Here is a 24,751-nt window from a genome sequence, read left to right as displayed (position 1 = left end):
CTTTCCAGAATCTAGAGATTTTCTGGTTGGAGGAGGGGGCAAAGATATTAGGCTTATTGGCCAAGTATTTGTGCTTAATAAGCATCTTCCAGGGTTTTTGGTCTACACCATGGTATCTTTTGATCCAAGATCCTAACAGACAAATATTAATTTCTTGAAGATTGGGTATGCCCAAACCTCCAAACTCTTTTTTCAGGGAGACCAGCCCCCAGTTAGCTAGGTGAAGTTTTGTATGTCCTTCAAAGTCATTCCACAAACAATGGGACATCTGTGAGTTGATGAGACTAATAGCCCATTTAGGGAATTTGAAGAAGGAAAGGAGGTACGCAGGAATGCTAGCAAGGCAAGCTTGAATGAGTATCAACCTCCCTCTATAAGACAGGAGTTTCCCTGTCCACCCCGCAATCCTATTAATGATTTTGTCTAAAAGGGTTGGATGTCTTCTCTCCTTAGTTTATCATAATGGACAGGGATGCCTAAATACTTAATGGGAAAACTACCTCTACTACAAACTAGAATAGATAGAAAGCCAGCTAGTTCCTGGTCATCCATATTGATGGGAATGAGCTCACTTTTGGCGTAGTTAATCCTCATGCCTGAAACTTGCTCAAAACAGGTTAAGACATTTTTCAGGTTTCTAGCATGATTTAAGTCATTATCTAGGAAGATGATTGTATCATCTACATATTGCAGGCAGATGATTCCAGCAGGACAAACCTCAGGACAAAGGCCAGCAATTAAGCTATGGTCAGCAGCTTTACTCAACATTTTGGTGAGGACATTAATCACCAAATTAAAAAGGAGAGGTGAAATAGGATCACCTTGCCTAAGACCTTTACCAGCTAGTAAGAAGTCACTCTCACAACCATTTAGCTTGATCCCAACAGACCCCCCATGGGTAAGTTGTTGGATCTAGCTAGACCACTATTTCCCAAAACCCCAGAGTTCCAGGAGTTCCATGAGAAAATTTAGGTCTACTTTGTAAAAGGCCTTTTCATAGTCCAATTTAAGAACAAGTCCTATTTTATTCGCAGAGTGGACTGAGTGGAGGACTTCATGAGCAGTAACCACACTTTCAAGGATATACCTCCCTTTAAGGAATGTAGATTGGTTGCTAGCAATCAATCTCTGCAAAACGTTAGAGAGCTTAGTGGTGATTACTTTAGAGAAAATCTTAAAACTACAGTTAATCAGACTGATAGGTCTAAATTTTTTCATATAGGTGGCTTCGGGCTCTTTAGGGATGAGAGACAACATAGCAAAGTTCATCCTGAATATATCTAGCTCCCCTCTATGGAAGGCTTGAAAGAGGTCCATGCGGTCCTTTTTGATCAAGTCCTAAAAGTGTTAGTAAAAATGAAAGGAATTCCATCAGGACCAGGGGACCCATCAGGATAGGAGCTGAAAACTGCTTCCTTCACCTCTGCTTCTGAAAATGGAGCTTCAAGCATCTCATTTTCCACATGGGAAACTTTATCAGAAGCAGAGAAGAAGTCTTTTTGAAGAGAGAAACCTGAAGGGTTTTATTTCTTAAAAAGGTCTTTATAAAAGTCACTAGCCACTTTAAGCATATCATTAACATCAGTAACAAGGCCATTAGGGCCATCCAGGGAGTGAATGAGGGTTTTCCTCCTCCTCTGATTAGCAATAGCATGAAAATAAGCAGTGTTTCTATCCCCCTCCTTAATATCCCTATCCCTAAATCTTTGTTTAGCTTTAATCTCTTCCTGGAGCCAGATTTTCTTTAGTTCCCCATGAACAAATTTCAATCTGGTAATCTCGGCCTCATTAAGGTCAGAAGTTTCAGCCTTAATATCTAGAGAATCAAATTCAAGGAGAAGAATCGTTCCTTAGATTGGCCTCTTCATTGGAGTTCTAACCTTTGGTATTTTTCCTAAATCTTCTAATTTTTATCTGCCAGCTTTCTAGAGGGCAGCTACTCCTAGTGGGTTCAGACCATATTTTCCTGACTAACTCGGAGAAATCCTCTCTAAGGAGCCACCACTTTTCAAACTTAAAGTTGCTGTTTTTAGGAGATTGGTTAGTCCTAGAATCCCAGAGCAGAGGGGTGTGATCACTACCACGTCTAGGCAGGGCTCTACAACTAGAAAGAGGAAAAAGACCATCTAATTATGTGTCACAAAAGATTCTATCAATGATGGACATAATCAAATCTACTTGATTATTTTGAGGAAATCTTTAACTGGTAACTGCTCAGTTTGTTGGCAAGTAGGGGATTAATAGGCTAATCGGCAAGTTAATCGGCCATTTAATCAATTAATCGGACGATTTATCAGTTTATCGGCTACTCGGTGACCCTATGAGTAGGGATTAATCGGCAAGTTAACTGGTTAATCGGATGAATTCTTGAACAGGGGGCCCAGGTAAATTTCCTAGAAGAGAGCTTAATTTCAAGTAAGCTCCAGATCTCAATCCAGGCATTGAAATTATCACTCCACTTATGATTAATAGAACCATTGCTTTTGTCCTCAGCATTTCTAACTAGATTGAAGTCACCTCCAATCAGAGTGGGGATGTGATCATCCAAAAATAAAGTATGAAGTTCAGAAATAAAGGCTCCTTTCCCTTCTTCATAAGGAGAGCCATAAACAGTAATAATCCTAAAAGTATGCCCAATAGTTTTCAACTTAACTAGACAACTAGCAGAAAAGTCTAAATGAGACCAAGCAACAACATAAAAAATGCTTAAATATATTCCCATCAGGATGCCTCCAGCAGATCCTTTAGACGAAAGTGTGTGCCAGTCAAAGTCCCTATTACCAATAAGAGATTTAAGATAAGAATTAGAGAAATCCTCCTTCTTGGTTTCCTGAAATCCTAGGACAGTAGCATGAGTTTTATTAATAGTATCAACTATGAGAGTTTTCCTCCTAGGGGCTGCAATACCCCTAACGTTCTAAAATAGGGCATTCATGGGGAATTTTTGTTCTTGGGGTGCTTGCCCCGTCTATGTTTGCAAATACAAGACCATAGCCCCTCACTAGACTCAGCAAGGGTCTATGCAATCTAAGCTAGGGATGCTGTATAAAAAAAATCTCAGCAGCAAAACCTTCAGTTCTGTTTTTAGGGGAAGCAGCAACAGAAGAGCACTCAATGGCATCATTAAGAGAGGCAATATCTACACCAATCTTAGAAGCAATGGCATTGAAAGAAGGACCATTAAAGCAAGAAAAGGATTTGTGTTTCATACCAAGGGGTTTTTGAACTTCAAGATTCTGAACCTCTTTGAGTTGTTTAGCTTTTTCAATGATGGTTCTCTTGTCACCAGCTACCCTAGAACTAGCTCTAGTGGCATGGACAGGACCCCATCTAAGAGGATTCATGTATTTAGGTAGAGCAGGGAAGTCAGTATCATATTGAGAGTCCACATTGTTTGGTAGACCAGCATCTTGAGAGAGAGAGTCTTGGTCCTCTTGTAGCTCCACAGATCCTTCTAAGTCCATCAGGTCATCATCATCCAGCAGCTCAATTTCTCTGAGCAAGTGAAAACCATCAACATCTCCATGCATAGTGTTTAGGATTGTCTCAAGGTTGCTGATTTGAGGAGAGTATGGTAAATTAGGCAAATGGCTTTTCAAGACTGATGTGGGGGTAACATCTCCAAGCACATGATTCTGTCCCAAAGACTGCCCTTTGATATTAGGGGGCCTTGAGCCAGTGATAACCCACAAGTATAGGGGATCGCAACAGTTTTTGAGGGTAGAGTATTTAACCCAAATTTATTGATTCGACACAAGGGGAGCCAAAGAATATTCTCAAGTATTAGCAGCTGAGTTGTTAACTCAACCACACCTGAAAACTTAATATCTGCAGCAAAGTGTTTAGTAGCAAAGTAATATGATAGTAGTGGTAACGATAGCAAAAGGTAACAGTAGCAAAAGTAATATTTTTGGGTTTTATAGTGATGGTAAAAGTAGCAGCGGGAAAGTAAATAAGCGAAGAACAGTATAGGAAAAACTCATAGGCATTGGATCAGTGATGGAGAATTATGACGGATGCGGTTCATCATGTAACAGTCATAACATAGGGTGACACAGAACTATCTCCAATTCATCAATGTAATGTAGGCATGTATTCCGAATATAGTCATACGTGCTTATGGAAAAGAACTTGCATGACATCTTTTGTCCTACCCTCCCGTGGCAGTGGTGTCCTATTGGAAACTAAGGGATATTAAGGCCTACTTTTAATAGGGTACCGGACCAGAGCATTAACACATAGTGAATACATGAACTCCTCAAACTACGGTCATCACCGGGAGTGGTTCCGACTATTGTCACTTCGGGGTTGCCGGATCATAACACATAGTAGGTGACTATAGACTTGCAAGATAGGATCAAGAACTCTCATATATTGATGAAAACATAATAGGTTCAGATCTGAAATCATGGCACTCGGGCCCTAGTGACAAGCATTAAGCATAGCAAAGTCATAGCAACATCAATCTCAGAACATAGTGGATACTAGGGATCAAACCCTAACAAAACTAACTCGATTACATGATAAATCTCATCCGACCCATCACCGTCCAGCAAGCCTACGATGTAATTACTCACGCATGGTGATGAGCATCATGAAATTGGTGATGGAGGATGGTTGATGATGACGATGGCGACGGATTCCCCTCTTCGGAGCCCCGAACGGACTCCAGATCAGCCCTCCCGAGAGAGTTTAGGGCTTGGCGGCGGCTCCGTATCGTAAAATGCGATGAATCATTCCCTCTGGTTTTTTTCTCCCTGAAAGTGAATATATGGAGCCAGGGTTGAGGTCGGTGGAGCGTCAGGGGGCCCATGAGGCAGGGGGCGCGCCCAGGGGGGGTAGGGCGCACCCCCACCCTCGTGGACAGGGGGAGGGCCCCCTGACGTGGATCTTCCTTCTAGTATTATATATATATATATATATTCCAAAATAATTCTTTGTTGATTTTCAGGTCATTCCGAGAACTTTTATTTCTGCACAAAAATAACACCATGGCAATTCTGCTGAAAACAACGTGAGTCCGGGTTAGTTCCATTCAAATCATGAAATTTAGAGTCCAAAATAAGGGCAAAAGTTTTTGGAAAAGTAGATACGACGGAGACGTATCAGCCAGCTGTAGGGCCTCTGTCAGAATCAGCCCTAGAGCTCCTGTTGGATTCAGCATCTTCAGAGATATTGTTTCCAGGCTCAGCAGCAGACACATAGGTCTCAGAGGAAGAGTTGGTAGGTGTGCATGTATCAGTGGCAATCAAGGGTGGTTCCGCTTCAATCAATAACCTGTATATCTTACCATCAACACCAAACAACCCCTCTGCAGGAATTTTGGAGGGATCTTTGCAGGAGATTTTGACCCTGACAGTTTCATAGAAGGATTTGAAATTATGTTGCCAATCAGCATCCAACATCAACCCCAATGTAGAAGTGATTTGGTCAAGCATAGACCAATCACACCACTTTGGGTTCATCTTCCTAATTTTGATCCGAGTTTCCTGGAGATCATCTTCAACCTCAATCATGCCTTTCCAGACTTCAACATTGACTACAACATTGTCTTTTTTGAGACCAAAACATGGGTATCCAGCAACTTGCACTACATCTATCTTAGGAGGGAACTTGACCAGAAATGTCCATTCATCCAGGGCATTGATTGGCCAAGGCCAGTTGGTTTTGTAGATGTCAGCAAACTCACTTGCAAGCTCCTGCTTGGACACTTCACCTGCCTCAACTAGAACAATACCCACATTTTCCAAAGAACCATGGTATTGAGCATTATCTTCAGGAGGATCAATGTGATAGAAAACTAATCCAGGAGCAGCGCTTTCCACATATCTAGCAGAGCTATGCGGCTTTCTTCTGACAGGGCAATTATCCACCTTGTGGGTGACCATTTTGCAGATGAAACAGCTCTTGGGCTTGATGCACTTGTCCAGGTGATGTCTTGGTTCCCCACAATTGTAGCAAATCACATCAAAGTATGCCATAAGGCCTGATGTAGGGGCAGGGATAAACTTCTGGGCATCCTGCTTCTTTTTTTGACGGTTCTCGTTCTGGGATATGCTGCTAGCTTGAGAGTCAGATCCCCTAGAAGATTGCTCCGGGATGGCAATAGGGACTTGTACCATTTGTTGCCCCATCTGAGCAGGAGGCGACCCGTATCATTGCGCAACCGGACCACCCCCACTGCTGCTGATGAAATTGGGGTGGGAATTGGCCTGGGAAACCCCATGGAGGAAGGCCACCCTAAAACCCATAGCTGAAGAACGGCGACGACCCGCCCATCTAAGCTTGGAGGGTGGTTCCTGTCTCCAGTTGTTGCCGACCACAGCTCTTCCTCCTTTGTGTTTGCCTCTGTCGCGCCCCCGACCACTTTACGCCATGGTTGGGAGTTCTTGGGTGGCGGAGGCATTGGGGGGAGGGAGGGTGGAGGAGTTCTTAGGGTTTTCGGAAGGTGACATACTTATAGGAGCCCAGAGTTGGTTGTAGAAACCCCCAACCAAGTCACCATGGCAGCAAGGCAGTGAGGTTGCTTCGATGGCGGCTCTATCAACACCTTTTTCAACTTTTCTTAGCCCTCCGTGCTTTCTGAAGAAATTTTAATCCCCCCCTGCTACAGCACCAAGAGAGCAGGGTTGGAGGAAGAATCAACAACCCCAACATAATTTGTCCTACTTCTCGCCATGGATTCTGTCACAGGGCAAGGTAATCTCCAGATAGAGCTCACGGGGCAATCACTTGGATCGAACGGCACTAAAGGACCTGGATGAATAGCTTGCAACTGCATTCTGCCAAAATCTCCAGAGCTGATGAATGCCCGAGGCGCACAGCCATAATCACGATGATAAGCAAAATTCTTCGCAGATGCGGGCATCTCCTCATCTAGCGCCCAGATATTATCCTTCAGGAAGCAGAAGTGACCACCAGAAAGCTCGGCACATGCGGATTGCTAAACCGAAGTTAGTCTTCCGCAGGTCTGGGTGACAGATAAGGTAGAGGATCCACCTGCTCCGGTTTCGGTGGCACGCTGGTGGGCATGAGGCCAGTCAAGCATTCCCACCTCGCGGCGCGCCGGGAATCGCCCGATTTCGCTTCTCCCTTCGCCTAGTGGACAAACGCAATCGGTGGCTCCGAAGGGTGTGGCATCCTGCGCTTCTCCGAGAAATCGCCCTCGAAGTAGATTCGCAAAGCTAGATTCAGCAACTCCTGATCCACATGAACTGTGCACATCTGAGAATACCTGCGGGAGTACGGATCTGAATCCTGTTTCGCTTCCTCCTCCTCTTCCCTCCACTCGCGGGGAGCACAGGGACCAGGAGAGGGCGTCGTCGCGGACCCGCATCGCCCTCTCCGTCCACCGCCTCCCCCGCGTCTCCCTATGAATGGCCGGCGAGATGGAGCTAAGCGGCGGCATCTTGTACCTCTGCTTGTCTTCCATCCACTCTCCCATGGATTTGGGAGGAGGCTCCATGGAGAGCCCGTGAGATCTTGGAGAGAAGGGCAGGGGATGCGTCCGTCGCGAGGATGCGGTCTGTGGTGGAAGCGCTAGCGGTGGGAGTGGCAGCGAGATCTATGATGGCGGCGGTGGTGGAGGGGGCAGGCAAGAGGGGAATCGCAGGAGCGGTCATGAGCTAGCGACTCATCTGGTGGTACCTAAAGCTCCTTTTTTCACCGCAAAAAGGAAAGAAAAGAAACTACTGTGGTATGTGAACTGTGATCACTGATGAACTCATGTGTGTGCGCTGTGGAAACGCAAGCACAACCAGCATATACGACTAATCCCTCGTTTTATCTTTTGTACCACCAAGTAGCAATGGGCGGATGGTTGGCTCGAAGGCCACCAAATGGCACTGCAGACCTATCTGAATATTCTAAGTTCAAGACAACTAAAATAGCATTATAGTGGACTTGTGGATAAGCTCTTAGCTTAGTGATTATAGTGCAGTGTTGCCTCCTAGCCGGCGTGGGTTCAAACCTTGGTTTTTATACGGGTCTTACATCTCCTTTTTTTATTAAAAATCAGTTGGGGCTACTTCCTCTACTGGTCTAGCTTTTAAAGTTGCCTGAACTTCGTTACGAGGTTCAAATCGGCCGCCCTTAGAAGCTGCAAGTTGCAAGTACTCTCCGACCCCAATTAATTGATGATAGTGTCAAAAAGTTCTTACATTTTGGGACGGGTGAAGTACAGTTTACAAAAACAGAAGCCTCATATGCTTTAAATCATTTAAAAGCGTGTGTGGTATAATATGAAGCCTGGCTATATGTTGGGACATATAAAAAATATTTGTTTTATTCATTTTGCTCTCCTTCATCCCATCTGCATCAAAAAGTTCCACAACCTTCTCCTCCACCCTCGACAAACATCCCTCCAACGCCGACCAAACCACCTACCACCGTCACCCATGGCCGACGTCACGCAACAGCGCATTGTCCCACCCTGTCCGGCTCATCTTATCTGTCCATCCGCCACCATCTTGTTCATCTCTCTAAGAGCATCTACAACAGCATATAACAAATATGACCAGTCAAACACCCGCGGACGCGCCCGGGCGGCATGCGCGTTAGCGGGCGTTGACCAGGCACTCCTTAAATTACCACAACTATATCTGGAGACCTCATACTAGATTCTTAAATCCATACAAAAGCATGCAAAGAAAAAACATATGTACTATGTAGATCACCTAGCTACTCCTCTTAGGAGATGCCGACTATCTTTGTGCCTGGCTCCGGGTACATGGGCGGCAGCTGCAACTTCGGCTCCTTTGGCTGCTCCGTTGCGGCCTCCCCCTCTATCTCCACATCGAGTTCGGCGAAGAGCGCGTTGGTCGCTGCCCGCTCCTGCCGGAGGAACTCCCGGTCGGCCTCCACATAGGCCTCATCCTGGATGGAGTCAAGGATGGCCTGCTACTCTGCCATATGCATGGCTTGGGCGACGAAAAACTCCGCGTCCACCTCCTCCATGCTGAACCCCGGAGCAGGTTGTCCCGCCTTGTTCTCCTCTGGATCGGCCACCTCTACGGCTCCGGTAGCTGCTCTCCCTCCTCCTCCTCCTCCTCCTCCTGCTCTTCCGGCTCCAGCGAGTCCGGAGGTAGCCCGACAGCGATGCGGGTGGTGCGCCTTGCATGGATCTCCTCCGCGATCAGCCTCTGACACTCCGGCATGAGGATAGCGTATGTAGTGATCTTCTGCCGGACCATGGCGATGCCGGAGAGCGTGGAGAGCAGAGGAGAGGAGGCAGATGGGCTCGGGTTGTAGCGCAGAGAGGGAGGAGGAGGATGGGTTAGGGTTGGGGGCCCGGCCGACTTAAATAGCTAGGTTTAGCCTCGGGCGGCTAGCCGAAGCGGTGCCACATGACATTCACACCATGACGACGGAGAAAGCGCCCGTCAGACCGCTGGGTTTCAAGACGATTCCACATGGGACCCCATCGTCAATCCTACATGACGGACGCGCCCAGGCGCCCCATATCCGCCCCATATTTGGGATGGATATGAGAGGTGCCTGTTGTGGAACGTAGTAATTTAAAAAATTTCCTACGCACACGCAAGATCATGGTGATGCATAGCAACGAGAGGGGAGAGTCGTCCACGTACCCTCGTAGACCGTTAAGCGGAAGCGTTATGACAACGCGGTTGATGTAGTCGTACGTCTTCACGATCGACCGATCCTCAATACCGAACGTATGACACCTCCGCATTCAGCACACGTTCAGCTCGATGATGTCCCGCAAACTCACGATCCAGTAGAGCTCGAGGGAGAGTTTCGTCAGCACGATGGCGTGGTGACGATGTTGATGAAGTTACCGTCGCAGGGCTTCGCCTAAGCACCGCTACAGTATGACCGAGGTAGATTATGGTGGAGGGGGGCACCACACACGGCTGAGAGAGATCAATGATCAACTTGTTGTGTCTTTGGGGTGCTCCCCTACCCCCGTATATAAAGGGGGAAGGAGGAGAGGGCCGGTCAAGGGAGAGGCGCGCCCAAGGGGGGGCAATCCTACTCCAAGTAGGTTTGCCCCCTCCCTTTCCTATTCCAAGAAGGAGAAGGGGAAGGAGGAGGTGGAGAGAAGGAAGGAGAGGGGGGCTGCACGCCGCCTCCTGGATGCCCTCTCTCTTCTCCACTAAGGCCCATAAGGCCCAATAGCTTCCCGGGGGGTTCCGGTAACCCCCGGTACTCCGGTATATGTCCGAAACCTCCCGGAACCCTTTCGGTGTCCGAACATAGTCATCCAATATATCGATATTTTTGTCTCGACCATTTAGAGACTCCACGTCATGTTCGTGATCATATTCGGGACTCCGAACTACCTTCGGTACATCAAAACACAAAAACTCATAATACCGATCGTCATAGAACTTTAAGCGTGCGGATCCTACGGGTTCGAGAACTATGTAGACATGACCGAGACACATCTCCGGTCAATAACCAATAGCGGAACTTGGATGCTCATATTGGTTCCTACATATTCTACGAAGATCTTTATCGGTCAAACCGCATAACAACATACGTTGTTCCCTTTGTCATCGGTATGTTACTTGCTTGAGATTCGATCGTCGGATCTCAATACCTAGTTCAATCTCGTTACTAGCAAGTCTCTTTACTCATTCCGTAATGCATCATCCCGCAACTAACTCATTAGTTGCATTGCTTGCAAGGCTTATAGTGATGTGCATTACCGAGAGGGCCCAGAGATACCTCTCCGACAATCGGAGTGACAAATCCTAATCTCGATCTATGCGAACTCAACAAGTACCATCGGAGACACCTGTAGAGCACCTTTATAATCACCCAGTTACGTTGTGATGTTTGGTAGCACACAAAGTGTTCCTCCGGTAATCCGGAGTTGCATAATCTCATAGTCATAGGAACATATATAAGTCATGAAGAAAGCAATAGTAGCAAACTAAAACAATCAAGTGCTAAGCTAATGAAATGGGTCAAGTGAATCACATCATTCTCCTAATGATGTGATCCCGTTTATAAATTGACAACTCATGTCTATGGTTAGGAAACATAACCATCTTTGACCAACGAGCTAGTCAAGTAGAGGCATACTAGTGACACTCTGTTTGTCTATGTATTCACACATGTATTATTTTTCCGGTTAATACAATTCTAGCATGAATAATAAACCTTTATCATGAAATAAGGAAATAAATATTAACTTTATTATTGGCTCTAGGGCATATTTCCTCCAGTCTCCCACTTGCACTAGAGTCAATAATCTAGTTCAGATCGTTATGTGATTTAACACCAATAGTTCACATCTTTATGTGATCAGTTCACATCTGCATGTGACTAACACCCAAAGGGTTTACTAGAGTCAATAATCTAGTTCACATCGCTATGTGATTAACACCCGAAGAGTGATCATGTTTTGCTTGTGAGAGAAATTTAGTCAACGGGTCTGCCACATTCAGAGCCGTATGTATTTTGCAAATTTTCTATGTCTACAATGCTTTGCACGGAGCTACTCTAGCTAATTGCTCCCACTTTCAATATTTATCTAGATAGAGACTTAGAGTCATCCAGATCAGTGTCAAAGCTTGCATCAACATAACTCTTTACGACGAACTCTTTGTCACCTCCATAACCGAGAAACATTTCCTTATTCCACTAAGGATATTTTTGACCGCTGTCCAGTGATCCACTCCTGGATCACTATTGTACCCTCTTGCCAAACTTATGGTGAGGTACACAATAGGTCTGGTATACAACATAGCATACTTTGTAGAACCTATGACTGAGGCATAGGGAATGACTTTTCATTCTCTTTCTATTTTCTGCCGTGGTCGGGTTTTGAGTCTTTACTCAACTTCACACCTTGCAACACAGGCAAGAACTCCTTTGACTGTTCCATTTTGAACTACTTCAAAATCTTGTCAAGGTATGTACTCATTGAAAAAACTTATCAAGCGTCTTGATCTATCTCTATAGATCTTGATGCTCAATGTGTAAGCAGCTTCATCGAGGTCTTTCTTTTTAAAATTCTTTTCAAACACTCCTTTATGCTTTCCAGAAAATTCTACATTATTTCTAATCAACAATATGTCATTCACGTATACTTATCAGAAATGTTGTAGTGCTCCCACTCACTTTCTTGTAAATACAGACTTCACCGCAAGTCTGTATAACACCATATGTTTTGATCACTTTATCAAAGCATATATTCCAACTCCGAGATGCTTGCACCAGTTCATAGATGGATCACTGGAGCTTGCTTACTTTGTTAGCACCTTTAAGATCGACAAAACCTTCTGGTTGCATCATATACAACTCTTCTTTAAGAAATCCATTAAGGAATGTAGTTTTAACATCCATTTGCCAGATTTCATAAAATGCGACAACTGCTAACATGATTCGGACAAACTCAAGCATCGCTACGGGTGATAAAGTCTCATCGTAGTCAACCCCTTGAACTTGTCGAAAACCTTTTGCAACAAGTCGAGCTTTGTAGATAGTAACACTACTATCAGCGTTCGTCTTCCTCTTGAAGATCCATTTATTATTAATGACTCACCGATCATCGGGCAAGTCAATCAAAGTCCACACTTTGTTCTCATACATGGATCCCATCTCAGATTTCATGGCCTCAAGCCATTTTGCGGAATCTGGGCTCATCATAGCTTCCTCGTAGTTGGTAGGTTCGTCATGGTCAAGTAACATGACTTCCAGAAAGGATTACCGTACCACTCTGGTGCGGACCATACTCTGGTTGTCCTACGAGGTTCGGTAGTAACTTGATCTGAAGTTTCATGATCATCATCATTAGCTTCATCGCTAATTGGTGTTGAGATCACTAGAACTGATTTCTGTGATGAACTACTTTCCAATTCGGGAGAAGGTACAATTACCTTATCAAGTTCTACATTCCTCCCACTCACTTCTTTCGAGAGAAACTCCTTCTCTAGAAAGGATCCACTTTTAACAACAAAGATCTTGCCTTTGGATCTGTGATAGAAGGTGTACCCAACAGTTTCCTTTGGATATTCTATGAAGACACATTTCTCCAGTTTGGGTTCGAGCTTATCAGGTTGAAGCTTTTTCACATAAGCATCGCAGCCCCAAACTTTAAGAAACGATAGCTTAGGTTTCTAGCCAAACCACAGTTCATATGGTGTCATCTCAACGGATTTAGATGGTGCCCTATTTAACGTGAATGCAGCTGTCTCTAATGCATAACCCCAACATGACAGTGATAAATCGGCAAGAGACATCATAGATCGCACCATATCTAATAAAGTACGGTTATGACGTTCGGACATACCATTATGTTGTGGTGTTCCAGGTGGCGTGAGTTGCAAAACTATTCCGCATTGTTTCAAATGAAGACCAAACTTGTAACTCAAATATTCTCCTCCATGATCAGATCGCAGAAACTTTATTTTCTTGTTATGATGATTTTCCACTTCACTCTGAAATTCCTTGAACTTTTCAAATGTTTCAGACTCATGTTTCATCAAGTAGATATACCCATATCTGCTCAAATCATCTGTGAAGGTTAGAAAATAACGATACCCGACGCGAGCCTCAACACTCATCGGACCGCATACATCAGTATGTATTATTTCCAATAAGTCAGTTGCTCACTCCATTGTTCCGGAGAACGGAGTCTTAGTCATCTTGCCCATGAGGCATGGTTCGCAAGCATCAAGTGATTCATAATCAAGTGATTCCAAAAACCCACCAGCATGGAGTTTCTTCATGCGCTTTACACCAATATGACCTAAACGGCAGTGCCACAAATAAGTTACACTATCATTATTAACTTTGCATCTTTTGGCTTCAATATTATGAATATGTGTATCACTACGATCGAGATTAAATAAACCATCTATATTGAGTGTATGACCATAGAAGGTTTTATTCATGTAAATAGAACAACAATTATTCTTTGACTTAAATGAATAACCGCATTGCAATAAACATGATCCAATCATATTCATGCTTAACGCAAACACCAAATAACATTTATTTTAGGTTCAACACTAATCCCGAAAGTATAGGGAGTGTGAGATGATGATCATATCAATTTTGGAACCACTTCCAACACACATCGTCACTTCACCCTTAACTAGTCTATGTTCATTCTGCAACTCCCGTTTCGAGTTACTAATATTAGCAACTGAACTAGTATCAAATATTGAGGGGTTGCTATAAACACTAGTAAAGTACACATCAATAACATGTATATCAAATATACGTTTGTTCACTTTGCCATCCTTCTTATCCGCAAAATACTTGGGGCAGTTCTGCTTCCAGTGACCTGTCCCTTTGCAGTAGAAGCACTTAGTCTAAGGCTTAGGTCTAGACTTGGGCTTCTTCACTTGAGCAGCAACTTGCTTGCCGTTCTTCTTGAAGTTCCCATTCTTCCCTTTGTCCTTTTCTTGAAACTAGTGGTCTTGTCAACCATCAACACTTGATGCTTTTCTTGATTTCTACCTTCGTCGATTTCCGTATCACGAAGAGCTTGGGAATCGTTTCCGTTATCCCTTGCATATTATAGTTCATCACAAAGTTCTAGTAACTTGGTCGTAGTGACTAGAGAATTCTGTCAATCACTATCTTATCTGGAAGATTAACTCCCACTTGATTCAAGTGATTGTAGCACTCAGACATTCTGAGCACATGCTCACTAGCTGAGCTATTCTCCTCCATTTTGTACGCAAAGTACTTGCCAAAGGTCTCATACCTTTCGACATGGGCATGAGTCTAAAATGCTAATTTCAACTCTTGAAACATCTTATATGCTCCGTGGCGTTCGAAACATTTTTGAAGTCCCGGTTCTAAGCCGTAAAGCATGGTGCACTAAACTATCAAGTAGTCATCATACCGAGCTTTGCCAAACGTTCATAACGTCTGCATATGTGATACATCTCCGTTGTATCTACTTTTCCAAACACTTTTGCCCTTGTTTTGGACTCTAACTTGCATGATTTGAATGGAACTAACCCGGACTGACGTTGTTTTCAGCAGAATTGCCATGGTGTTATTTTTGTGCAGAAATAAAAGTTCTCGGAATGACCTGAAAATCAATGGAGAATTATATTGGAATATATAAAAAATACTGGAAGAAAGATCCACGTCAGGGGGCACGCACCCTGTCCACGAGGGTGGGGGGCGCGCCCTACCCCCCTGGGTGTGCCCCCTGCCTCGTGGGCCCCCTGATGCTCCACCGACCTCAACCCTGACTCAACATATTCACTTTCGGGGAGAAAAAATAGAGAGAAGGATTCATCGCATTTTACAATACGGAGACGGTGCCAAGCCCTAAACTCTCTCGGGAGGGCTGATCTAGAGTCCGTTCAGGGCTCCGGAGAGGGGAATCCGTCGCCATCGTCATCATCAACCTTCCTCCATCACCAATTTCATGATGCTCACTGCCATGCGCGAGTAATTCCATTGTAGGCTTGCTGTACGGTGATGGGTTGGATGAGATTTATCATGTAATTGAGTTAGTTTTGTTAGGGTTTGATCCCTAGTATCCACTATGTTCTGAGATTGATGTTGCTATGACTTTGCTATGCTTAATGCTTGTAACTAGGGCCTGAGTGCCATGGTTTCAGATCTGAACCTATTATGTTTTCATCAATATATGAGAGTTCTTGATCCTACCTTGTAAGTCTATAGTCACCTATTATGTGTTATGATCCGTTAACCCTGAAGTGACAATAATCAAGATACTTACCGGTGATGACCGTAGTTTGAGGAGTTCATATATTCACTATGTGTTAATGCTTTGGTCTGGTACTCTATTAAAAGGAGGCCTTAATATCTCTTAGTTTCCAATAGGACCCCGCTGCCACGGGAGGGTAGGACAAAAGATGTCATGCAAGTTCTTTTCCATAAGCACGTATGACTATATTCGGAATACATGCCTACATTACATTGATGAACTGGAGCTAGTTCTGTGTCACCCTAGGTTATGTGTGTTACATGATCGATCACATCTGACATAATTCTCCATCACCAATCCAATGCCTACGAGCTTTTCATATATTGTTCTTCGCTTATTTACTTTTCCGCTGCTAATGTTACCATCACTATAAAACCCAAAAATATTACTTTTGCTACCGTTACCTTTTGCTATCGTTACCACTACTATCATATTACTTTGCTACTAAATACCTTGCTGTAGATATTTAGTTTCCAGGTGTGGTTGAATTGAAAACTCAGCTGCTAATACTTGAGAATATTCTTTGGCTCCCCTTGTGTCGAATCAATAAATTTGGGTTGAATACTCTACCCTCGAAAACTGTTGCGATCCCCTATACTTGTGGGTTATCAAGAAGATTTTCTGGCGCCGTCGCCAGGGAGCATTGCTCTATTCTTTGAGGCACTTGGGATTTATATCTGGTCATCACTATGAAGAACTTGAAAGATCCAAGAACCAAGATTTATCCCTCAACTACGAGGGGAGGTAAGGAACTGACATCTAGCTCTACACTTGATTCACCTTCTGTTTTGAGTAAGCCTGCGACACCTAAACCTGCTTCTGATATTAATTCTGATATGTCGCATGTTATTGATCATGCCACTTCTACTATGCATGATACTTATGATGAAACTACTTCTATGCTTGATACTACTGTGCCACTTGGTGAATTTCTTGATGAACAACTTGCTAGGGCTAGAGAGAATGAAATTATTAAAACTGATAATATTGATGAAAGTGATGATGAAGATTCTCCCCCTAGATATGAATTGCCTGTTGTTCCTGAGGGTTATGTTATGGATGAAGAAACTGCTAGAGACTTTCTTGCTTGCAATGATAGAAGTGATCTTAAGAAACTATTAGCCAAGCTTAAAGAAAAATCTCTGAATGCTAGAATGAAATATGATCCTGCTTATGCTACTTCACCTATCTTTGTTACTGATAAGGATTATGATTTTTCTGTCGAACCTGAGTTAATTACTTTGGTTGAATCTGATCCTTCCTATGGCTATGAAACTGAAACTGTTGTGGCACATCTTACTAAATTAAATGATATAACTACCCTGTTTACTAATGATGAGAAAACTCGCTACTATTATACCCTTAAATTATTTCCGTTCTCATTAAAGGGTGATGCTAAGATATGGTTTAATTCTCTTGATCCTGGTTGTGTGCGTAGTCCACAGGATATGATTTACTAATTCTCTGCTAAATATTTCCCCGCTCATAAGAAACAAGCTGCTTTAAGGGAAATATATAATTTTGTGCAAATTAAAGAAGAGAGTCTCCCAGAAGCTTGGGGGAGGCTTCTCCGATTACTTAATGCTTTGCCTGATCATCCTCTCAAGAAAAATGAAATACTTGATATCTTTTATAATGGACTAACTGATGCTTCCAGAGATTACCTGGATAGTTGTGCTGGTTGTGTTTTCAGGGAAAGAATTGTTGATCAAGATGAATTGCTATCGAATAATATGTTGACCAATGAAAATAATTGGACACTTCCTGAACCAACTCCGAAGAAAAGGGGTATTCTATTTCTCAGTCCTGAAGATATGCAAGAGGCAAAGAAATCTATGAAAGAAAAAGGTATAAAAGCTGAAGATGTTAAGAATTTACCTCCTGTTGAAGAAATACATGGTCTTAATTCATCACCTATTGAATAAACACACGGTCTTGATAACCCGACACAGGTAGTAAAGGTAAATTCTCTCTATAGATTTGATGAAGGTGATATTCCTCGTAATAAGTCTGCTAGCCAATGCTTAGATGAGTTTGATAATTTTATTGTTAAACAAGAAAATTTTAATGCTTATGTTGGTAGACAATTGAAACATAATGCTTATATGATTGAACACTTGAGTGATTATATGGCTAATGTTAAAGGTGAACTTAAACTTATTAGTAAACATGCTTCTATGGTTACCACTCAAGTAGAACAAGTACTTAAAGCTCAGGATGATTGTCTCAATTAATTGAATAGTAAGAATAATGACTTTGCTGTTAGAGTTGCAACTAGAGGAGTGTAACGCCCCATATGTAACTTGCCATATTTGTATTCCAACTCTTGCCATTTTCGGCACTAAGTTATGATATTTCCCTTGTGGTTGGGCTTCGTCTTTGTTTTGCTTTTTCCTTTGTCATGCATCTCATATCATGTCATCATGTGCATCGCATTTGCATACGTGTTCGTCTCATGCATCCGAGCATTTTCCCCGTTGTCCATTTTGCATTCTGGCGCTCCTATGTCCTCCGGCGTCTCCTTTTACCTCTTTTCGTGGGCGGGTGTTAAACGTTCTCGGATTGGACCGAGACTTTCCAAGCGGCCTTGGTATACTACCGGTAGACCGTCTGTCAAGTTTCGTGCCATTTGGACTTCGTTCGATGCTCCAACGGTTAACCGAGGAACCGTAAAGGCCTCGTGTTTGTTGCAACCCAACACCTCTCCAAAGTGTCCCAAAACCCACCTAAACCCCCTCCATCATCTCGGTCGTTCGATCACGATCGCGTGGCCGAAAACCGTGCTCAATTTGGAGTCTCCTAGCTCCCTCTACCTATAAATATGTGCTTCCCCCACATTTTTCGCAGTCCAAACCCTAGTCTCTTCCTCCTCCCGCCGCCGGACACGTCCGGTCCGGCCGGACAAAATGAGCCACCACCCCGAGCGACTCACAGGCCGACATGTGTCCGCCGCCACCTGCCGCCGCCGTGGCCCGCGTGGCCCACGGGGAGCCCGCCCCGGGCCGGATCGTGCCCGAGCGCCCCGCGCACCTAGCGCCGCCTGCGAGCCGTGCTCCGCCGCCCTCCTCCGCTCGCTGGCGCTTGCGTTCGCCGCCCCCCCGCCATCTCCGGTGCACCGCCGCCCTGCTCTCCAGCCGCCACTCAAAGGCGCGCGCCCGCCGCCTCGCCGCTCGCGCCGCCCAAGGCCGCCGCGCGCCGCTTCGTCGCCTCCCCACTCCGGCGAGCTCAAGCTCCGGCCACCACACCTCCTTCTCCGGCGTGCTCGCGTGTCAATCCTCGGGAAACGAACCGGCCCGATCCAGATCTGAAACGAGGTTGACCTAATTTTGTTCCACTAAGTCCCCAGTTTTGCATATTTTTAGGCAAATTCATCGCATCATAACTTTGCATCTGTGGCTCCGTTTTGGTCGTGTAGCATATCAAATTGTTCGTCTGGATGTGCACTTCATTTCATTCCATTGCATCATGTTCATTGGAGTTCATCTTGATGCCCTAAATGCTGTTGCAAGAGTGCTATGTGATGTTAGTTTCTGATTCTTAACAGATTATGGACTTTTGTCATTTTTGCCATGTTTAATGTGTGCCTCCTATGATCTTGAGCCCTACATGTGTTTTATTGTATGCCATGCCATCTTTACAGGGGTGTATGCCATGTATTTTTGTGATCTTTGTGGTGACTAGCACAAGCATGCAAAGTAGCTCTCGTGATGTTGTTGATTTCAGGGACTTAGAATTCTTCCCTGATGATATTTTTATGCCATGTATTCTTATTGCTACAGAGTGATCCATGCCTCTTTTGAGCATGTTCAATAAGGATGATTTTGAGATATTGTTATGTTCTATCCATCCATGCCTTTGTTGGAAATTATGGAGTACCCTAGCATGACTCAATCTTGCTCTACTTTTGCTATAAAATGTTCCTGGTAGATTGTTTACATGTTAATAAATTTTGCCGAGGTTGTTGTAGCTTATCCATGCATGCTATGAGAGTGTTCTTGCCATGGTTAGCTTATTGATCATGTCTTCTTGTTGGGTGTATGCTTAATTTGTCATGCAATGCCTTGTAGTGAGTGCATCGAGCTCGCAAACATGCCTACGTAAATCTGTTTTGCCATGTTCCAGTTTTCTGCCAAGTGTGAATCTGTTAACGAAACTTGCTATGTTTACATGGGTGCCATTGTATTTTCTGATTCGTTTTGGCTTATGGTCAGTAAGGGACTTTTGTTATATGCTTTGAGTAGCTCCATGCCATGCCTTGCTTTGCCATGATATGTTCCTGTAGCATGTTGTAATCTTGCTCTAAACATTGCTTCCTAATGTTAAATCCTAACATGTTGGTTATTTCACTAAGTCTGTGAACCTGATATCTTTTGCACTTTTGCCATGCTTGTTTGAACCTATTATTGTGTGATTTAGCCGTAGTTCAGTGTTCATCTTTTGTCAAGCATCTTAAGTGGATCACTGCCATGTGCTTTGTTGCTATGTTAGAGTGCAATAGCTTATCTTTCTTGATGCATTTAGATGGCATCATGCTGTTAATCGCAGATTGATGCCATTATTGTTTTGTTTGCCATTTGCAAACCGTGCATCCGATTTCGGTGATCTTTATATCGATTTCGACTGAAATCAACTCATCTTTTCAGCGGCACTCTTGGTTTTCCAAGTTGAGGCCTAGTTAAATCTTTCCCTTCCGAAGCACACATATGCATTGCATATCACATCCCGCATATCATGCCATGTTTTGCATCATGTTGTTTGCGCATTGCACCGTGGTTGATTGTGTTTCCCTTTTGCTTCTGTTCTTGCTTTGGGTAGAGCCGGGGGACGAGTACGTGATCGAGGAACCAATTGAGTACGCTTACGAGGATCAAGCTTACATCAACTCGAAGAACTTTGCAGGCAAGATGACCATACCCTCGAAATCACTTCTATCTTTGCTTGCTAGATGCTCGCTCTATTGCTATGCCTATGCTACGATACCTACCACATGCTTTATCATGCCTCCCATATTGCCATGTCAAACCTCTAATCCACCTTGTCCTAGCAAACCGTTGTTTGGCTATGTTACCGCTTTGCTCAGCCCCTCTTATAGCGTTGCTAGTTGCAGGTGAAGATTGGAAGTTGATCCTTGTTGGAACCTGTTTATTGTTGGTATATCACTATTATATCTTGTCTACTTTAATGCACCTATACACCTGGTAAAGGGTGGAAGGCTCGGCCTTTTGCCTGGTGTTTTGTTCCACTCTTGCCGCCCTAGTTTCCGTCATACCGGTGTTATGTTCCATGATTTTGCGTTCCTTACATGGTTGGGTTATAATGGGAACCCCTTGACAATTCTCCTTGAATAAAAATCCTCCAGCAAGGCCCAACCTTGGTTTTACCATTTGCCACCTAGTCTCTTTTCCCTTGGGTTCTACGGACTCAAGGGTCATCTTTATTTTAAACCCCCCGGGCCAGTGCTCCTCTGAGCGTTGGTCCAACTTGTCAGCCGCCGGTGGCCACCAGGGGCAACTCTGGGCTGGCCTACTGGAAGTTTGGACAATCCGGTGTGCCCTGACAACGAGATATGTGCAGCTCCTATCGGGATTTGTCGGCACATTCGGGTGGCTTTTGCTGGTTTAGTTTTACCATTGTCGAGATGTCTTGAAATCGAGATTCCGAGTCTGATCGGGCCGTCCTGGGAGAAGGAATATCCTTCGTTGACCGTGAGAGCTTGTGATGGGCTAAGTTGGGACACCCCTGCAGGGATTTGAACTTTCGAAAGCCGTGCCCGCGGTTATGGGCAGATGGGAATTTGTTAATATCCAGTTGTAGAAAACCTGAAACTTAACTTAATTAAAATGATCAACAACGTGTGTAGCCGTGATGGTCTCTTTTCGGCGGAGTCCGGGAAGAGAACACGGTCTCGGTTTTTTTGCTTGTACGTAAGTAGTCTTGGATCACTTCTTGATCATAGTATCTTGACCGTGCCTTGCCTTCTCTTCTCGCTCTCATTTGCGTATGTTAGCCACCATACATGCTAGTGCTTGCTGCAGCTCCACCTCATACCTTTTACCTACCCATAAGCTTAAATAGTCTTGATCGCGAGGGTGTGAGATTGCTGAGTCCCCGTGACTCACAGATTACTTCCAAAACCAGATGTAGGGACCGATGATACCATTCCAGGAGATGCGACTGAGCTCAAATGGGAGTTCGATGAGGATTCAGGACGATACTACGTTTCCTTTCTAGATGATCAGTAGTTGAGCCCAGTTGGGGCGATCAGGGACATTATGCATTTGGGGTTGTCTTTATTTTGGTTCCATAGTCGGACCTTGATTGTATCTGGATGATTGTAATGCTATATTTATGTTATTGTGTGACGTGGCGATTGTAAGCCAACCATCTACCTCTTTCTTACTTAGTACATGGGATGTGTAAAGATTACCCCTCTTGCGACATTGCCTGCAATGCGGTTATGCCTCTAAGTCGTGCTCCGACACGTGGGAGATATAGCCGCATCGTGGGTGTTACAAGTTGGTAATCAGAGCCTTCCCCGACTTAGGAGCCCCCTTCTTGATCGCATCGCTGGTGTTGTTGAGTCTAGAAAAATGTTTTGAGTCTTTTAGGATTATATATATCGGAGAGTAGGATTCTTTTTACTCCTCAGTCCCTTCGTCGCTCTGGTGAGGCATCCTGACGTAGAGTTTTGACTCTTCTCTTCTCAAATTTCACTAAAAAAAATTAGGATCACGCGGGTATCTTGGAATCGTTCCGATAGTTTTGTGACGAGAACATTGTTCTTGTTGCCTCCTGACATTTAGGGGTTGTGGCAGTGTCCCGAGGAGTTGAGCTCCGAGGTGTTGTCGTCACAATTTTATCGTTGCAGTTCTGGAATACCTGAGTTTCGCCGACATCGAAAATCTCTTTTATGCAGTTGTTGGTGAGATAACCTCGACGCCACCCAGTACTGGGGCGGGAGTTCGGGAGTATTGCCTTAACTCGTATAACGGATGCTTTTTGAAGGTTGAGGTAAATGATTTCTGAAGGTTTCTTGGTTATGTGTTGAAGGATGCACTACAGGAAACAGGTAATTTGCCGTCTGTGGATTACAGACGGCAAAGACCTAAATCTAGACGGCAAAGTCAGACGGCAAAAATAAGTCAGCAAAGAATTCTTTGCCGTCTGCTTTTCATCGGCCAGACGGCAAAAATTTTGCCGTCAGCCGAATCTTCTTCACCGTCAGCCATGTAAACCATAGACGGCAAAGAAATGAAGTTTTGCCGTCAGCCAGACTACAGGTTTGCCGTCTGCTATTCGCGTGTTTGCCGCCTGCCTCCTGTATCACAGACGGCAAAGAAATTGGTGAAATTAAAAAAACACAGCAGTGTTGATCCCGAGCGATGCGGTCAACTCATGCGAGTGCACTACCTATCTTTTTTCTTCTTTTTTAACAGGGAAAAGCCCATCCGCGTGTAGTGCCTTTCATTCAACGTTAGTGAAGTCCAAAATGCATACATGACCCCCAAAAAAACTAAAGTTACAAAGTAGTCCTGGAAATTAATACAAAGGACCCTAACAAGTAAGACCGAAAAGCAATCAGGTCCTTCTTCTCCACTCCATTGCTCTGCCCGCCCCGCTGTGCAGTCCGACGCACGCCTCGCCGCTCTGTCGTTATGTTCGCCGCGCCGCCGCCCGACCCTGCTCAACCGCGCAACTCCGGCCCAGCCGCGCTCGGGGGCTGACTCGCACCGGCACCGCGGGGAGGCACGCGAGGGAGGTTGGGGATGGCCGGTGCTCGACCGGTGGAGCACCCGGCTGCTCTAGCGGCGGAGCTCGCGAGGCGGAGCGTAGGACCGCGGGTGTGGAGGGGCTCGGGGTGTGGACGGGCTCGGGTGCGCGGCCGGAGGAGCTGGAATGCGCATGGCCGGCCGGTGAGGACGAGCTCGCGAGGGGTGGAGCTTCACGCGGCGCCAGCGAGGTGGCGGACGGATGTGCGGAAGGGCGCTGGGCGTGGCGGCGGACGTACGGGCTCGCGGGCACTGGCCATGGCATACGGTTGCTCGGGGATGGGCGGGCGCTGGACGGGGGTGCCGCACGGGCGGGCGGCGTTGGCCGGCGGCGTGTGGCAGCTCTCTCAGGGAGAATGAGGGAGGAGGGCACTGGCTAGCGGCGTGCCGCACTTGCAGATGGAGAGATGAAGCGGCATTGGGGAGAAGGAGATGGGAATGGGTGGGGCAGGTACGGGCGTGGGGTCATGGGTGGGGTCGTGGGCTTGGGGCGCGTGCGTCGTGAGGTGGGTTGGGGCGTTCGTACGTCGGTCCTAAGTGGGTGGGATGTGTGTCTCAGATGCTGTCAAGTCATCGATCCGTGTGATGGATCTGTGTGGTGTGCTTCTTCTTTGCCATATGTGAAAACAAATACAGATGGTAAACAGTTTAATTTGCCGTCTGTGAAAAAAACACATACGAAAAAGATTCTCTGCTGTCTACCAAAGCAAACATAGACGGCATAGATGCTTTGCCGTCTGTGATTTTTGTTGCAGACGGCAAAGTGAGCTCTTTGCTGTCTGTGCTTTTTTTTTTGCAGATGGCAAAGTTTATTTTGCCGTCAGTTTTTCTTTGCCGTCTGTCGCTGACGGCAAACCCTTTCTTTGCCGTCTGTCCGACGAAAAGCTGACGGCAAAGACGTCTCCTGACGGCAAATTAACTATTTCCTGTAGTGATGGATACAGCTGGATGTAGGATTTGCTAGTTTTGGGTGAGATATTATGCTTCCCCTGTATCCCCAACGATTGCATAACCGGGAAAATTTCGGGAGTTTCATAGGTGGGAATTCATGTAGCTCTAGTATTTCTTCCGCAGATAGTTGGTTTGTGATTGGGTAATCCTTACCAAGTATTTGTCCATGTACGTACCTTGTTGTTTTATTCTTCTACCTCTATCTAAGTGGCTTCTCAATTTATGGAAGTGTGACCATTTAATCTGGAATTCAGTCGTTCATTCTTGTTTGAATGTTAAGGCTATATGTTGCAATTTCGATCCATTTGATTCAGCTTGAATATATGTCTTTCAAGATGCTAATGGATGTCACCCTCTTCAG

At 45.0% G+C, this 24,751-nt stretch overlaps 1 pseudogene; it reads right to left on the bottom strand.

The window, feature by feature from the left end:
* Nucleotides 1-8,688: 8,688 nt before the first annotated feature.
* On the bottom strand, nt 8,689-9,191 carry LOC147960278 (uncharacterized; annotated as a pseudogene).
* Nucleotides 9,192-24,751: the final 15,560 nt, after the last annotated feature.

Source organism: Triticum urartu, chromosome 7A, assembly GCF_056163025.1.
Source record: "Triticum urartu cultivar PI428250 chromosome 7A, HENAU_Tu73, whole genome shotgun sequence".
NCBI lineage: Eukaryota > Viridiplantae > Streptophyta > Magnoliopsida > Poales > Poaceae > Triticum > Triticum urartu.
Note: the sequence above shows the minus strand (reverse complement) of the source record. Positions and strands in the feature narration are given on the sequence as shown.